General features: G+C 37.4%; 1 pseudogene; it reads right to left on the bottom strand.

The window, feature by feature from the left end:
• Positions 1-19,397, bottom strand: part of LOC122738202 — an 85,798-nt pseudogene that overhangs the window by 28,085 nt on the left and 38,316 nt on the right.

Below are 19,397 nucleotides of genomic sequence, written 5' to 3'. Positions count from 1 at the left end.
ATATTGGGTTGAGAGATAAAGTATTGAGAAATATGGTGTTAAGAGATTTGCTTTGGACATACTACATAATATTCTCTGTTCAATTCTGTATATCATATTTTAGGATCTATCCATCAATCAATCAACTATCTATCTATCTATCTATCTATCTATCTATCTATCTATCTATCTATCTATCTATCTATCTTTCTATCTATTCTAGAGGTGGGTGATCAGGAGGGTAAGCAGACTGAAAAAGAGGGCACAGGACAATCCACCAAAGGAAGTAAGGTTAATTTGGAAAAGAAATCAGTACACATTAATCTTCTAATATTTGGAGGATTTGGTAGAACACTAGTTAGGAAAGAATGTTTATTTTGGGATAAGGAGATTGAACCTTGTGCTTTGGGAAGCTGGATCTTTCCTGGGATCCTGCAATAAACTGACTAGTCTGAGCCCTCAGGACATCTTTATGACTTTACATCATCCTAGTACCCCTTTTTCATCTGCTCTTCACTCAACCTCAACACACACGATTCCTACCTCTAGCTTTGTATAGAGTAATCAAGTTATAGCACTATCACCTTTCATGGATAAGCCAAGACATTCTAATATCCCATTTCTCCAATAAGTTTTATGATAACCAAGTCCACAATATGCCTGCTTGACCACTTCTTTCTAAAGTTTGTTATATTATTGGAATATAATTTAATTGAGGGCAGGGGCTGTTTTTCTTTTTGTATTTCTATCTATAGCACTGATAATAATGGATGACCCATAGTAAGCCAGAATATTTGAATTTCATTATTACTCTTTCAGTAATTAATCTGACATCAGATGAACAATTAACAGAGTTATGGGGTATATAGATATAGCAGTGATGTTATTATCAGTACAATTGCCATCCCTGACTTTTATAATGTAGACTGGTCAGGAATAATTCTGTATTTAATAAACAAGAACTCCTTTGTAATTATAAATTTCCAATAATCATATAGACATTCCTCCTCATACTAAGCTAAACAAGACATATAGTAGAGTTTAACTGAAAGTTAGATGATGTTGCTACAGTCTATTTTTTTTAAATTAATATTTTTTTTCAAATTTTGAATTTCAAATTCTCTCCCTCTATTTAGCCCCATCTCCCACCTATAGGGAAGGTAAGCAATATGATATCAACTATACATGTGAAAGCATGAAATACACTGTTCCATATTAGCTTTGTCAAAGAAGAAGCAAGAAAACTTAAGTGAAAAATATACTTGAATTTGCACTCAGAGTTCATCAGTTCTTTTTCTGCAGGAAGATAGCTTTCTTTTTTCATAAGTTCTTCAGAATTTTCTTCTATCATTGTATTGATTAGCATAGATAATTCTTTTACAAGTTATCATCATTAAATTTTGCTGTTACTTTGTACAATGTTTTCTGGGTTCTGTTCAGTTCATTTTGTATCAGATCATAAAAGTCAAGAGGGTTTTTTTCTTAAACTACTAATAATAATTTCTTATTGCATAGTACCATTCCATCACAATCATATACCACAACTATTTCAGCCATTCTTCAATTTATGGGCATCAATTTCCAAGTGTGCCACCACAAGAGAGCTGCTGTAAATATTTTTCATACATATAAGTCCTTTTCCCCTGTTTCATTTATCTCTTTGGGATCCAAACCTAATAGTGATATTGTTGGTTCAAAGGGTATGCATGGGGGAAGCTAGGTGGTGCAGTAGATAGAGCACTGGCCCTGGAGTCAGGAGAACCTGAGTTCAAATCCGGCCTCAGACACTTAACACTTACTAGCTGTGTGACTCTGGGCAAGTCACTTAACCCCACACAAAACAAAAGGTATGCATGGTTTGATTGTCCTTTGGTAATATTCTCTAGCATGGTTGACCCAGTTCACAACTGCACCAACAGCACATTTTTGCCCTTATTTATTTTCATCATACATTAATGATTTTGCTTTTTTTTTGTCATGTTGATCAATATGATAGGTGTGAATTGGGACATCAAAATAGTTTTGATTTTAATTTTTCCAGTCAAGAGTTATATAGCATTGATTTCTTTTTTCCAAACACTACCTGTCCCTACCCAGTGATCATATATTAATTGAGGCATAGCTTATTTTTTTTTAATTTTATGTTCCAAATATATTTAATGAATGAGTCCTTTGGTGCTCTCTTCCTACCAGAAACTCTGACCAGGGCCCTTGATCCCTTGTGACTCACAACAAGTAATGCTCTCTACCCTGAAAAATGTGACACAGAATGGCATATGGTCAATGCAGTTACCAAACAGCACATTGTCCTGAACTCAGTATCAGCTCAGGGTCCCCAATAATCTCTGTTTGATCAGTAATCCAACTCTCTTAGGATCTCTGGGCTTCAGGCTCCTGAACCTGCTACTGAATCTAGGTCCAAAATGGTGGCATTGCTGTCTATATGCACTTCAGCTGGAAAACAAAATTTCAGAAATTCCAGGTCAAAGAGAAAATTTTGTAAGCAGCTAGAAAGAAGCAGAAATAAGTCTAATCCTTCAGGGGAAAGTACATTTAATGAAATAAATTACTTTCAAGCCATCATGATGAAAAGACCGGAGTTGAATAGAAAACTGAACTTTCAAAGTCAAGAATCAAGAGAACTACAAAAAGGCAAAGATGAAAGAGAAATCATAAGGGATCAATAAGATTAAAATATTTTCATTTCTATATGGTAAGATGATACTTTGAAGTCCTAAGAACTTTATTATCATTTGGGTATTTAGAAGAAATATTTCTATATATTACTAATGAAATCCAGCAACAACAGATAGAAAGAGAAATTCCATTTAAAATAACTATGGCCAATATAAAATACTTGTCAGTCTACCTCCCAAGACAAACACAGCAACTATATGACTAGAACTACAAACAACTTCTCACAAAAATAAAGTTAGATCTAAATATGTGGAAAAATATTAATTGCTCATGGATAGGCAGGGTGATTATAATAAAAATGACAATCCTACAATCCTACCTAAGTTAATTTATTTATTTAGTACTATAAAAATCAAACTATCAAAAAGTATTTTAAAGAGCTAGAAAAAGTAATAACAAGATTCATCTGGGAAAACAAAAGTTGAAGGATATCATGGGAATCATTGAAAAAAAATGCAAAAGAAGGTGGTCTAGCAGTATCAGATCTCAAACTGTACTGTAATGCAGTAATTATCAAAACAATCTGGTACTGGCTAAGAAACAGAGAGGAAGATCAGTGCAATAGAATAGAAAGAAACAACACTATAGTAAATTTACTACAGTAAATGACTATAGTAAATGTTCCAAGCTTTTGGAACAAAAACTCATTATTTAACAAAAACTCCTGGGAAAACTGGAAAACAGTATGGCAGAAATTAGGTATAGACCAACACCTCACACCATATACTAAAATAAGGTCAAAATGGGTACATGATTTACAAATAAAGAATGATACTGGGGGCGGAGCCAAGATGGCAGAGAGGAAACAGCAAGCTGCCTGAGCTCTCCTTCTGTTCCCTCAAAAAGAACATTAAATCAAGCCTCTGAACAGATTCTGACACTACAGAACCTGCAAAGAGACAGAGAGACACAGTCCTCCAACCAGAGATTATTTAGAAGACTTCAGGGAAAGGTCGGTCTGATTAGGGCAAAAGGGAGGCCCAGCACAGGGCAGCAGTCCAGCGCCAAGGGGGTTGGGGAAAGTCAGCAGGAGCTGCAGCCACAGCCGAACAACTGAGGCCCCTGGAACCTGGTTCAAAAATCTGGTGGCCAAGAAGGACAGTGGAAAAACCTACCTGCACCGGCTGGGAGGCCCACAAACGGGTCAGGCGGGATCGGGCGCCGGGATTGGGCGCCAGGATTGGGCGCCTGGCTGAGCACTCAGACAGGAAGTTCAGGGGGGCAAACTGTACACACTATAAAGGCCTCAGAGTAAAAAGATGGTCACACAGCACCTATACCCCTCCACAACAGGGACCCTGGTGCCCCCAGAACAGACCTCAACTTTAAAAAATAAATAAGTTGCAATAATGAGTAAGAAGCAAAAAAGAGCCCTCTCCATTGAGAGCTTCTGTATCAATAGGGAAGAAGCCAACGCAAACTCAGATGAGGATAATACCCTCAAATTGCCTACATGTGAAGCCTCATGAGGGAAGGTAAATTGGTCTAGAGAACAAAAAGCCTTTGTGGAAGAGCTCAAAAAGGATTTTAAAAATCAATTGAGAGAGGTAGAAGAAAAAATGGGGAGTGAAATGAAAGCAAAACAAGAAAACTATGAAAAAAGAATCAGCAGCTTGGAAAAGGAAGCACAAAGATTGACTGGCCAAATGGAAAAAAAAGAGCATAATTTCACTAAAGAAAACAATGCCTTAAAAAATTCTACCAAACACTCTTCACACAAATCAAATCAGATCTAAATAATTGGAAAGATATCAATTGCTCATGGATAGGCAGAGCTAATATAGTAAAAATGACAATACTGCCTAAATTAATTTACTTATTCAGTGCCATACCAATCAGACTACCTAAAAATTATTTTATAGAGCTAGAAAAAATAATAACAAAATTCATCTGGAAAAACAAAAAATCAAGAATATCCAGGGAAATAATGAAAAAAAAAATTCAAAGGAAGGTGGGTTAGTGGTACCAAACTTGGATATTTACTATAAATGGCAATCATCAAAACTATCTGGTACTGGCTAAAAAATAGAGTGGTAGATCAATGGAATAGGCTAGGCTCAGGAAATGCAGTAGTAAATGACACTAGTAATGTAGTGTTTGATAAACCCAAAGACTCCAGCTTCTAGAATAGGAACTCAGTATTTGACAAAAACTGCTGGGAAAACTGGAAGATAGTGTTGCAGAAATTAGGCATAGACCAACATCTTACACCTTATACTAAAATAAGATCAAAATGAATACACAATTTAGACATAAGAGGTGATACCATAGGTAAATTAAGAGAGAAAGGAATAGTGTACCTATCAGATCTTTGGAAAGGAAAACAGTTTATGACCAAACAAGAGATAGAGAATATTATAAAATGCAAAATGGATGATTTTGATTACATTAAATTAAAAAAATTTTGTACAAACAGAAGCAATGCATCGAAAATTAGAAGGGAGGCAGAAAGCTGGGAAACAATTTTTGAGGCCAGTACTTCTGATAAAGGCCTCATCTCTAAAATATATAGGGAACTAAATCAAATTTATAAGAAACCAAGTCATTCACCAATTGAGAAATGGTCAAAGGATATGAACAGGCAGTTTTCTGATGAAGAAACCAAAGCTATCTATTCCCATATGAAAAAATGCTCTAAATCACTATTAATTAGAGAGATGCAAATTAAAACAACTCTGAGGTACCACCTGACACCTATCAGATTGGCTAAAATGACAAGAAAGGAAAATAATAAATGTTGGGAAAATTGGAACACAAATGCATTGTTAGTAGAGCTGTGAACTGATCCAACCATTCTGGAGAGCAATTTGGAATTATGCCCAAAGGGCGATAAAGCTGTCCATACCCTTTGACCCAGCAATACCACTTTTGGGTCTTTTTTCCCAAAGAAATCATGGAAAGGGGAAAGGGACCCACATGTACAAAAATATTTATAGCTGCTCTTTATGTGGTGGCAAGGAATTGGAATTTGAGGGGGTGCCCATCAATTGGGGAATGGCTAGACAAGTTGTGGTATATGAATACAATGGAATACTATTGTGCTGTAAGAAATGATGAGCAGGAGGAGTTCAGAGAAACCTGGAGGGTCTTAAGTGAGCTGATGATGAGTGAGATGAGCAGAACCAGAAGAACATTTTACACAGTATCATCAACATTGAATGTTGATCTACTGTGATGGACTATATTCTTCTCACCAATGCAATGGTACAGAAGAGTTCCAGGGAACTCATGATAGAAGAGGATCTCCAAATCCTAGAAAAAAAAATGGTGGAGTATAGATGCTGAATGAACCATACTATTTCTTTTGTTTTGGGTGCTGTTGTTTTCTCTATTTTGAGGTTTTTCATCATTGCTCTGATTTTTCTCTCATAACATGACTAATGCAGAAATAGGATTAATGTTACTGTGTGTCGATATATACATATATATATATAACCTATATCAGATTACCTGCTGTCTAGGGGAGGGGGGAGGGAGGGGAGGGAGGGAGAAAAATCTGAAATTGGAAAGCTTGTATAAACAAAAGTTTAGAACTATCTTTACATGTAACAGAAAAAAAAAATTAATTAATTAAAGAAAAAAAGAATGATACCATAAGAAAATTAAAGGAGTATGGACTAGTCTATCTACCAGATTTATGGACAGGGGAAGAATTTAGGTCCAAAGAAGATATAGAGGATAAAATTTAATGTAAAATAGATCATTTTGATTACATAAAATTAAAAAGAGTTTGCAAAAACAAAACTAATGTAACCACAATTACAAGGTAAGTAGAAAACTGGGAAAGAATATTTTAAACAAATATCTCTGACAAAAGCCTCATTTCTCTAATATATAAAGAACTACATCAAATGTTTAAAAAACACGAGTTATTCCCCAATTGACAAATGGTCAAAGGATTTGAACAGGTAATTTTCAGACAAAGAAATCAAAGTTATCAATAATCATATGAAAAAATCACCTAGATCTGATGAGAGAAATGCAAATTAAAACAATTCTGAGATATCACCTTAAACCTATAAGAATGGCAAAAATAACAAGAATGGAAAACACTGGTTGTTGGAGGGATTGTGGGAAAATTGGGATGCTATTCCACTGTTGGTAAAGTTGTGAAAACATTCAACCGTTCTCAAGAGCAATTTGGTACTGTGCCAAAAGGCTATGGAATTGTGCATACCCTTTGATCCAGTAATACCACTACTTAGTTTATATCCCAAAGACATTCCCACAAAGAGAAAAAGATCTATTTGTACAAAAATATTTATATTAGCTCTTTTTGTGGTGTGTAAGCATTGGAAATCAAAGGAATACCCATCAATTGGAGAATGGCTAAACAAAATGTGGTCTTTGATGGCAATGGAATATTACTATGAAGCAAGAAATGACAAATAGGATGACTTCAAAAAAGCTTGCAAAGACATGTATGAAATGGTGTATTGGGCACTGAGCAAAACCAAGAGAACACTGTACACAGAGACAGCAATACTGGTCAATGAAGAACTGTGATTGATATTTTTTTTTTGAACCAGAGAGATTTTTATTGATAGCATATTATTACACTCCAAATAAAAAATTTAGACATCAAAGTGAATATGGCTAGGCCTAAATTCCGCAGGGTTCAAATGAGCCAAGTGGGTAGTAGTAGAAGGTTTGCTAAGTATAAACAGGAAAAAGTCCCCCCCTTTCTTTCTCTCTCTCTTTCTCTCTCTCTCTCTCTCTCTCTCTCTCTCTCTCTCTCTCTCTCTCTCTCTCTCTCTCTCTCTCTCTCTTTCAGTATTTAATTATTTTCCAGTTACATATAAGGATAGTTTTCAAGATTTGTTTTTATTGGATTTTCAGTTCCAAATTTTTCCCCCATTCTCCCTTCCCTCCCTCTTCCCCAGGACAGAAAGCAATCTAATATAGGTTATATATCTTCAATCACATTAAACATAATTCTGCATTAGTCATATTGTGACAGAAGAGTCAGAGCACAAGGGAAATATCTCACAAAAAGAATTTTTAAAAAACAGCCCCAAAGTAAAAACAGTCTGGTTCAATCTGCATTCCTAAACCACAGTTGTTGTTTTTTTTTTTTTTTTCCTGGGTTTTGAGAACATTTTGTATCATGAAAGAAATTGTTTTGGACAATTGCATTGCTAAAAAGAATCAAGTCTGTCACCATTGTTCATCACACAATGCTGCTGTTACTGTATACAATGTTCTCCTGGTTCTGCTCCTCTCAGTCAGCATCAGTTCATGTAAGTCCTTCCAGGTCTTTCCAAACTCCCCCTGCTCATCATTACTCTGTACATTGAATTTTTCAAAATTTGCGTTGTAAATTTTCTTCTTCCCTCTATCCTCATCCCTCCTTATTGTTAAAAAACAACAACAACAACAACAACAACAAAAAAACCTAACTGGGAGCCTAATCTGTGGACTTTTGACTGGGCTTTTGATTTAGTATGGGCCATTTAAAAATTCCCACAACTGCTTCTCCCAAATTGATAAGAAAATAATTAGGAAGCCTCTTACAATTTATGAGCAAAGGGTTTATTTATGAGAATAAACTGAAAAATAAGAATAAAGCAAGAAATACAACCTAACTACATTTTAAACTTTCTCTCCTGCCCACGAGTCTTTCTCACCTGATGGTATGCTGGCTGCTGCTGCTGCAGCCTGCAGCCATGCCTCGGTGGGACTAGTTCACCTTTAGTCCTCTCCGAATTTCTCAGTCCTCTCCCTTTCACTCTTTATCTTCTCTACTTGCTCTCCTTTCACTGTCCACCCCTCTCACTTTCACTGCTCAGCTCCTCTGTCTGTCCCATGCTTCTTCTCAGTGAAAGCACCCCCTCTTCTAGCGTCCCCCCTTTACTCCTCCTAGCATCTCTGTAATGTCCTCTGTACTTCCTCTCACTGAAAGCCCCCCTTCTTGTAGCTTACTGTTTCCTTGGCATCTCCTTCCCCTGTAGCCTTCCCCCTTTCACTGTGTTGACCTCCCAGCATCTCTGCCCCCCAGGCTATATATCCCTTATCTTCGTCCTCTTGAAACTTGGGCTGACTATGCCTACACATGCCAAGCTAACTCATTGGTACCCCTTGGGCAGGCCCATGCCTAGCACTCCTGAAGCTGGGGGCTAGGCGAAGCAAAGCCTGGTGTCCCTCAGGCCATGCTGTGCCATACCTGGGCCCATGGTTTTCATCTGTGCCGCTTAGCTGGGATCAGAGGCCCCTGCAGCTGAAATGGAGGGGGAGGGGTGCCAGCCTGTCTCACACAGAGAAAAGCCCTGAGAGCCTAATATGAGCAGCCTACACTATGAAATACAGCAATTCAATATAAGTCCTACATGTGCAGGACTTGATGTAACATACTATCCACCTCCAAAGAATGAACTGGTATTGATGGAACAGACTGAGGCATGCTATTTTTCACAGTCTTTCTGGTGATGTTTTTCATGATAACCAATGTATAACCGATATAGGTTTTTTTGCCACCTTGGAAAAAGGGGAGGGGAAGGAGGGAAGAAGCGACAGAGATTGGAATAGAAAAATATAAATAAAAAAGTTTAACCTGAAAAAAAAAAGTGGTAATGTACTGGGAAGGATACAGGATGTACAGATGTATCTATATACATGCATAAATATATATGTTGTGCATATAAAAAAGTAAACTCTAACTATAAAATAAATGAGAAAGAAGTTAAGAAGTCCAGTATGCTTTTAGAAAAGTTAGAAATAATAGACCTATGTAAAAATTGAATTGAAATAGAAGGGAGTATACTTTTTTTCCCCTCAGATTTATATAGCCTAGTTACAAAAATTGACCATGTATTAGGGTATAAAAGCCTTCAATCAAATCCAGAAAAGCAGAGATATTAAATGCACCCATTTCAGATAACAATGCAATAAAACTCACCTTAAATAAAGGGCCATGTAAACACAGATTAAAATTATTTGGGAACAAAATAATATCTTCCTAAGAATGAGAGTGTCAAAGAACATCATAGAAATAATCAGTAATTTTACTAAAGAGAGTGACAATGATGAGATAAGTTACAAAAATAAACAGGGTTCAGCCAAAGCCATACTTTGAAGAATGAACTGAAAGATTCTTAATACAGAATAAAGCATACTTTAAAATTTTTCTTAATTTTTCTTTTTCTGGAGGGTATGGATTTTTCTCTCAAAATATGACTTAGATATATATTTTGCACAACCTCACATGTATAATCTTCATGAAATTACTTCTCTTCTTAAGGAGGGTTCAGAAGAAGGAGGGAGGGAGAGAATTTGATATATTTCAATGTCAATTTTTTACATGCATTTGAAAAATAAATAAAATACGTTGGGGGAAATAAAATTTCATTAGCTTCTTACTATGTGTATGGTCTCCTTCACAATAAGTCAAAATCTCTACCCACAACGTTAGATTTGGAGTCATTGGCTTCTGAACCTTACATCTAACTCTGAGCATCACTGTGTCTGGAATATAGGATGTGATCAAATCATTTAATCAACAATCATTTATCAACTACCTACTATGTACCAGGCAAAGAAGAATATTAATAAAGTGAGTCAATCCCTACATTCAAGGAGCTTAAAAGTATTGAAGAGTAGATACTTGTAAAATAAATTTTGCAATTTAGAATTAGAACTGAGAAGACCCTTGGTGATGATTTATTTAGTCCATACTTTTTTTTTTATTTTTGTATCAGGAATATGAAGCACAAAATGGTAATTAGTGAGCTTTTTGTCCCACTGGCAGTAAGTCGGGGAGAAAACAAGGAAACACTTGGGATTCTACAACTCACATTCTTTTTCCTACATCATGTCACCTCTCTAGTGCATCTCATATTTTGATTCATTCTTATTTGTTCTATCATTTGGGATTACATAGGATGTTTAATCACTTATTCCCCTGATAGTCTTTTGAATATTTGAAAATTTATTGATTTCCAGTCATCCAAACAGTTACTGAACAATTAACTTTCAAGAACACATATGATAGGGGCAGCTAGGTGGCACAGTAGATTGAGCACCAGCCCTGGATTCAGAAGTATCTGAGTTCAAATCCGGACTCAGACACTTAACACTTACTAGCTGTGCGACCCTGGGCAAGTCACTTAACCCTAATTGCCTCACCAAAAAAAAAAAAACAAACAAAAAAGAACACATATGATAGGCACTAGGGAAGCAGACAGTTTTCTTGCACTCTGCTCAGTGTCAGTAGATTCTTCAAGACAACCCTCTTCAATTCTAACACACTTGGTAGATTTCATATAATGAAAATAACTGAAAGAATTAGTACAATATATGGAACAGAGCAAAGTAAGATGAACTTTAGAAAACAAGGGGACAGAGTTCGTTATTGATGGACAGCAATACTCATGTTACAGACATAGTAGCTTCATTTTATTACTATGGAGGAATAACTTAAATCCCCCACAAATCCAAGGAGGAGGGGAGGAAAGCAGTGATGAGGATATAATTAGCTGTTTTAGTAACTGTACATTTTGCATACTTTTAAGCAACTCTTAAATATTACAGAATGTATTAAACATAAATGGAGACTACAATGCTGTATTCTTTTTACAGGACCTTTGAAGATCCAAGTTTAAAAAAATCAAGTAGAATATACATAATTGTTAGTGCACTGACTAGATTATGTACAAAGGGGTCAAACCCCCCACCAGAAAACAAAACAGAACCACCCCATGTAAATGGCCAGCAGTGATTAAAGAAAAATCAGACACTTGGTTTATTTCATTTTAGTTGGAGTTCTTATGTCTGAAGAAAAACATTTCTCTCTGTCAAGTTGCATTTATTAGTTGTGTCTTTATAAGAGAAAATGGGGATAAACTTGATTTTTATCACCTTTTAGAAACAGGATAGGCTATAATTTAGATACAATGTACCAACTAAGGTTCATTTTCTTTTTCTGAAGACATGTGTGGCTAAACATTTTTTTAATGGTTTGTGAGATTCAAAATTGGATATATGGAGCATTAAACTCCCCCTTTTAACTTTTCCCATATATAGATAGATAGATAGATAGATAGATAGATAGATAGATAGATAGATAGATAGATAGATAAACTTTATAAAACTTTATAAAACTCACGGAATCCCAAACTGCCTGCCAGACCAAGAACCAGCACACCCAAAGCCAAACACCAACCACATGTTTCTCAACTCTTCTCCCCCCTCTTTTGTCCCTTCTATTGCTGAAACATTAGTCAGATAGTGACACATGCATGTTATTAAAAATTAAGTTCAAAACACAAAAAATAATTCTGTATTAGAAACTTGACTATATTATCAGTCTCTTCTCCTTTTTGGAAGTTGTACTGGGCCAGGTTAAATGCTCCAATTCCACTGTCAATAATTAGGAAGCAGATAGTTTACTTACTACAACACTGACTCCTAGTTGGTTGTGTGGGTTCAGTAAGGTCTATGCCTTTTCCTCTGGCAGAATTGGTTCATTCTTCAGCAACTTTCTGGCTATTGCCATGAATATTTCATTTACATTCATTGTTGTTTTTAGCTGATGTCTATATGAATAATAAACTGTTGTCATCTGCATAAGACTGTGCTTTCTGGAAATCTACAGCTCTTTTATTTGCTAGATCAGCGTTGTTCCCTGCTAAAGCTATTACAGTGTTAAGACTTGCTTGCCTCTGAAGTTCTTTAACCCAGTTTTTTGCTCTTGCAATGGACTCCTCCTTTGTGATATCATATACAACTAGTGCTGCTTGTGAGCCTCTGTAGTACATTGGTGGCAAGCTAGGATATCTTTCTTGACCAGCTGTATCCCATATTTCAAATTTTACTGTTGCGTCATCCAGACACAACAGTTAGAAAAGCATGAAATTGGCCTTTCACAAATCGAAGTATAAGACTTGATTTTCCAACAGCAGATTCGCCAAGAAGTACTAGTTTGAACCGGCAAATTGTATTCCCAGGACTTGGCCCATTGGGTCTCGATTAGCCATGTCCAAATTAGAATAAAGTTCCCAATTTCAGGTTCTTAAATGGTAGACTTCCAGGATGCAAGTATCAATATTTTTCTTTTTATTGGCAGTAACCTAGCGCGGCGGGGCCGGCAACTGCTCAAGGACGCGGCCCGGGCCGGTGTCCGCTCCGCCGCCTGGCTGCACCCCCTCGTGCCGCTCCCTCCCTCAGACTGGCCAGTGTGGGCTCGCGCCGCTGGGGTTGCCACCCCTGTCGGGCTCCGTTTTTGCCTCCAGCTGCTCCTCCCAGCAGCTGGGCGCCCAAGGCCACCGCCCCTGCCTCTGCTTCCTTCTCTGCCCCTTCCTCCTCCGGCTCCCCCGGGCTCAGCCACCAGGCCAACCCTCTTCAGTTCCAGAAATAGATCTGCAAATTCTTTCCCTAGCTTGGACTCTCATATGTATGAGCATAGAGATCTGAATGGAGCCCATTTATGTATCTTCTTAGGTAAACTTATCTATGTAGGGCTTTAGCTCCTTCAGTGAGTCATATTTCCTCAACCTTTTTTAGGTGAAAGTCTTTGACAATTTCTACCAAAATGAAGGAAAAAAAATAGATACAACATAAATACTGTATTTAATATATATACTCCATATATTAGGGAAGGTTTTCTTGATCACATTAGAATGCACCATCATCAACTATCTCTACAGGCAAAAGAGAAATATACTTCTATCACTTCTTCGTTCAAAAACAAACAAAAAAGGGGGCACCTAGGTGGCACCTAGGTGGCGCAGTGGATAAAGGACCAGCTCTGGATTCAGGAGTACCTGAGTTCAAATTCCACCTCAGACACTTGACACATACTAGCTGTGTGACCCTGGGCAAGTCACTTAACGCCCATTGCCAAACAAAAACAAACAAAAGCAAACCCCTTTAAAACATGATGATTTCACTCATTTGCATATGAATCAAATGACATTCATTTTGACACATCTTTCCCCCCATTACTATATCTAAGAAAATTGACTTTATTTTTCTTTGGAATTGTCTTGGCTAATTCTGTTAAGTAATATTTGTTAGCTACCCTGCATAACATGTACATAATCAGTTGTGGAGAAACTTTTGAATTATCCCTGCTAAGTCTTTTATCTTCAAGCTGCTTTGTTATTTAAGTGATAATAAGTATTTGTGAAAGTATGATAAAGCTGTACTGATTAGGAAAACAATAGAAAGATTATTTTATTATAGGAAAGTTACATTTAGTGGGGCCCCATGCTGTGTAGGATATATGAAAGAAGTATCCGCAGGATATTCATAGATAAGAGCAACTCATTTTTGGAGGATGAGATCAAGTTGATTATAGAGGAAAGAAATATAAAATTTGAACTGTTAGAATATAGAGGTGTGACACCTCATGAGTTAGGAAGATAAACTTCTACTTTAATCTCTAAATTATATTCCACAGTATTATTTTTAATTTTGGGGGCATTGACATTAATTATATTATAATACATTTATCTTTCTAATATGTCATCCAGGAACACCTACATATCAACTCAGCTAACATATATTAAATGCTAACTATGTTTAAGTTTATCCCCTATATTCTGAAGAGGCAAATTAAAAAAAAAATAGATTATATCTGTTCATAAGGGACTTTCATTCAAGAGGAATAGCTATACATAAAATATAATTTTATGCATCTTTTTTGTGGCTATTTATTTCTGTTCATTTAATTAAAGAAAAAAAATTATTAAAAGCCTACTGTTTTCAAGGCTCTGAGTTATTTTGTTCCAAAGTGTGTGTGTGTGTGTGTGTGTGTGTGTGTGTGTGTGTGTGTATTCAAAAAAAATTAAAAAAAAAAAAAGAAAGATGGAGGCAGCTAGGTGCCTCAGTGGATAAAGCATCAGCCCTGCATTCAGTAGGACCTGAGTTCAAATCCAGCGGCAGACACTTGACACTTACTGGCTGTGTGATCCTGTGTAAGTCACTTAACCATCATTTCCCCACAAAAAAAAGCAAAAAAAAAAAAAAAAGAAAAGAAAGAGAAATCATAAGGGTCTCAATAATATTAAACTGTTTAAATTTCTATATGGAACAAAAATGATACATGTAATTCCTACCAACTTTATCATTATTATTATTTTTTTTTTAATGAGGCAATTGGGGTTAAGTGACTTGCCTAGGATCACACAGCTAGTAAGTGTTAAGTGTCTGAGGCCGGATATGAATCCAGGTACTCCTGACTCCAGGGCCAGTGCTCTATCCACTTCGCCACCTAGCTGCCCCCAACTTTATCATTATTAAGGCAGTTAAAAGTCTACATAGATATCTTCCCCGGGGGTGGAGCCAAGATGGCTGAAGAAAGACATTAAACACATAGAGCTCCTTACGCAATTACTCCAGAAACAGCAATAAAATAACCCCTGGGACAAAACCCACAAAAAGAGGCTGAGATTATTTTCCATCCAAAGACAGATTAAAGGGGGCTGTGCTGGGCTGAAAACAGAGTTCAACCCCGTGATTGCACCCACACAGACCCCAGGCACTCTGTGCCAGAGGAACTTACCCCTGAGCCTCCAAATCAGCTGCACCACCTGTGTCTTTTGGACTAAGCTTATGGTCAGGTGAGAGTGCTGAATGGTTGTGGGGGGAGTGAGGGAGAAGAGATACAGGGGTATCTGTGGGACCTAAGGAGGAATTTGGCTATCCCACCCCAGCAGAGAACCAGGAAGAAATCATAAGCAGTGGGAGACCCAGGTCAGGGAGAGGCACAGGCTCATCAAAGCTAAGAACCTCAGCACACAAAGTTCTGCTGCCTGGTTAATTATCTAGTTGTCTTGAGGTTATTCAAGGAGAAAATATAGAAAGCAGCTAGAAAAAATGAATTCAAATACTGTGGAGCTACAATAAGGATGAAACAAAATCTAGCATCATCTACATTAAAGGACCAGAGGGCATTGAATATGATATTCCAGAGGGCAAAGGAATTGGGACTACAGCCAAGAATCACATACCCAGCAATACCAAGTATAGTCTTTCAGAGGAAAAAATGGAACTTCAATGAAAAAGAGGACCTTCAGGCATTTGTGATGAAAAGTCCTGAACTGAATAGAAAATTTCACTTTCAAATACAAGAACCTAGAGAAGCATAAAAAGGTAAACAGGAAGAAGAAATAATGAGGGATATTGGAAGATTAAACTGTTTACATACGTCTATGGGAAGATAATACTTCGAACTCATAAGAACTTTGTCAATATTGGGGTAGCTGAGCAGAATACACTTAGAGGACACAGGTCTGAACTGAATATGAATATGAAAGGATGATATCTGTAAAGCATTTATTTTGAGGTTATTCTTATTTTTTGTGGGGCAGGCAGGGTGGTATGGCTTATGTCTGGGGCTGGATTTGGGTTTGGGGTGTCCTGGGTCCAGGTCTGGTGCTTTGTCCACTATGCCACCTAGCTAATCCATGATGATATCTTTAAAATAGGGTTGATGGGGTGGGAGGGAGAAGGAGAGAAGTGGACTGGGGAGAGGTAGTTCATGAAGGAAACAAGAAAGAAGCTTATGGAGGGGAGGGAAAGAGAGGTAAGGAGTGGGGGAGTGAGTGAACCTTACTATCATCAGTATTAGCTCAAAGAGAGAATAACAAACATACTCAAGTGAGTATAGTAATATGTTTTTGGCCTAAAGGAAAGTGGGAAAGGAAGGGGATAAGGGGGGAGGAGAAGAGGAGAAGGAGGTAAAGGCAGATTGGGGGAGGGAGGAGCAAAAAGCAAAACATTTTCAAGGAAGGTGAAGATGTTCTGCATAACTGCACATTTATGACTTAAATTGAATTGCTAGATTTCATAGGAAGGGTTGAGGAGGGAGTGAGGAAGAAAAAAACACAGCATTAGCTCAAAGACCTTAATCTTATCAAAGTGGACTCAAGGAGGGAATAATGTACACACCCAACTGGGAGGAGTAATTTATTTAATCCTACAGGAAAGTAGAAGAGGAAGAAGATAAGGAGGGAAGGGTGAAAGAAGGGAGGGCAGAGCGGGAGAGGGGGCAGTCAGAAGCAAAACACTTTTGAGGAAGAATAGGGCAAAAGAAGATAGAAAATAGAGCAAATATCATGGGAAGGGAATAGGTTGGAGGGAAACAGTTATAATGATTGGTTATAATGGTAAAATGTGTGGTACCTACTCTACTGGGCTATTGTGAAGAAAATTCTTTGTCAAGTTTAAGGTACTATATACCGGTTATGATGAACAGGATACTATCAGAAAAACCTGGAAAGACCTCTATGAACTGAAGCAGAGTGAAATGTACTTTATACAAAATAAAAGCAATAGTGTAAGCTGATCTTCTGGGAAGCACATGGTTATTTTCAGCAAGGCAATGATCCAATGTAACTCCAAAGGACTTATGAAAATCGCCTTCTATCTACAGAGAAAGAACTGATAGTATCTGAAAACAGATAGAAACACATTTTTTTTTGACAATTCCTTTATCTAAAGTTTTGGTTTTTAATCTGTTTTCTCTCACAATGTAATGTAGAGATGTTTTCCATGACTCTCATGTATAACTTATATCGAATTGCCTGAGTTCTTGTGGGTGGGTGGTGGGAGGGGAGGGAGGAAGAGAAGTAACACCAAAATTTTTTTTTAAATGATGTCAAAATTTGTTTTTACATGTAATTTGGAAAATAAAATTCTAAACAGAAAAACAAGTCTACATAGAAAGATGGCAGGATTGTAAGTCAATTGTATTATATAAGAAATTAATTGTGATTAAGGGTTTCCATCACCCCATCTTTGCTTCATTATGGTCAGACTGAAAAGATGTAATCTTGAAAAAAGCCTAAGAGAAGATGGGTGTGTACTTGAAGGGATTATAGAAACGAACATCATCCAAGTATCAAAGCCTCCTCTAGTAGTTCCCTATGCCCACATGGCCCTGGATAAATTATAATGGGGACAGCCCACGGAATATGTTGAATCAATTGGAGACTCAGCATGGCTAAGAACCACCCCTTCCCGTGGGAGAGGCAAAAAGTGGGGAGAGAGGAGCTGGGTGAGAAAGGAGCTGGGTGAGAGAGCTTCAGAGCAAACCAGAGAGAGATGGCACAGCTGACTCTCATTGACAAACTACAGACCCCAGTTGGTGGTAAGTGGAAGTGAGGCCATCTCTTTGAGCTAGCTGAGCTGGAAGCAATTTTGTCTTTTGAATCAGTCTTTTCTAGAGCCAGGGAGCTTATTTCTCTTCTCTATTACCTTCCTCGTTGTCCCTGACTTTATTAACTTCACCTGTGCTGTAATTTTTTCCCCCTTAATAAAACCTGGTTTGTTTGTATAAAAGAGGCTATTAATCTCCTTTCTTATTAATCTGGGAGAAATAACTAAAAAAGGCAGTTTAGAAAGGAGGAAACTTTGGACCTGGAGGTCTCATTATTTTCTGAACCCCATTATTATGGTAAGCCGTCCAATTAACTCTCCCCATATTAAATTTGGCCCTTACAATTGGAATGATCTAAAAAAAATTAAGGGCTAAGAAAGAAAGATGATTTGAGAATAAAGGAAAAGAAAGGAATATCTGGGAAAACTATCTCACACAAAAGGTGGGGGGGGGAGAGACAGAGAGAGAGAGAGAGAGAGAGAGAGAGAGAGAGAGAGAGAGAGAGAGAGAGGGAGGGAGACAGAAGAAAATAGAAAATACGATAAGGGAAAATACACAGAAATTATGACTATAAATGTGAATGAGATAAACGTACCCATAAAACAGAAACAAACAGCAGAATGTGTTAGAAATCAGAATCTGACTTTATTTTGTTTCTGAGAAACACACTTGAAACAGAAACACACACAGTGTTTCACAGGTGCTGGAGCAGAATCTAGTATGTTTTAGCTGAGGTAAAAAAATCAGAGGTGGCAATCATGGTCTCAAGCAAAACATGAGCTCTTACCCCACCCCTTTCAATAATCCCCCAAAACAAATTCTATCAGAACCCAATTTAGAAGAACACAAAAAAGATGGAATGAAACAATTTTCCACCCCAAGACAACTTAGAAGGTGAGCCAGAAAGTTTTTGTTGGAACAGGGTGAGAGTCGAGTGCAGTACAATTGTAACACAAAGCTATTACAGTGTTCTGCAACAAATAGAGTTTTGGTATGGATTCAGCACAATAAAGACACTTTCACTTTGGCAACTGAAGGCAATTTATTAAAGAAGAGGAAAGAAGCAATTATATTTAGAGCATATAAACCATAGACAGATAACACTAACTAATAAACCAACAAGAATCAATTAAACAGAAAATAAAGGCAACATCACCAAGTCAGGGAAGCACTAACATCTGTATTTCTACCTGGGGAATCCCAGTTCCCAGCTTTCAGAGTCCTGACTGGGAAAGGTTCCATTTCATACCTACAGGGGTCCCTTTGATGGCATTGGGGATAGGATTATGGTGCAATGCCTATTTTTTTTTATCTAGATAACAGTTTGTGTCTCAGTCCCAGGGTATGAAGGTAACCAGCACACCAGAGCTTGTGACTTCAGGAAAGGTGGGACCCTGGTCTCACTTCCAACATGGAAATGAATGCCTATGGTTACTCACAGTCCAGGAGAGTAGTAAATAAACTTCATCCTAGATAATTTACCTTGGGAGAACTGAAAACTTACAGGTCCCCAGAATTACCTCTGAAAACAGCTGCAGCTGCAGCAGCAGCAGCAGCAGCAGAAGAAGAAGAAGAAGAAGAAGAAGAAGAAGAAGAAGAAGAAGAAGAAGAAGAAGAAGAAGAA

Source organism: Dromiciops gliroides, chromosome 2 (genome assembly GCF_019393635.1).
Source record: "Dromiciops gliroides isolate mDroGli1 chromosome 2, mDroGli1.pri, whole genome shotgun sequence".
NCBI classification, from domain to species: Eukaryota; Metazoa; Chordata; class Mammalia; order Microbiotheria; family Microbiotheriidae; genus Dromiciops; species Dromiciops gliroides.
Note: the sequence above shows the minus strand (reverse complement) of the source record. Positions and strands in the feature narration are given on the sequence as shown.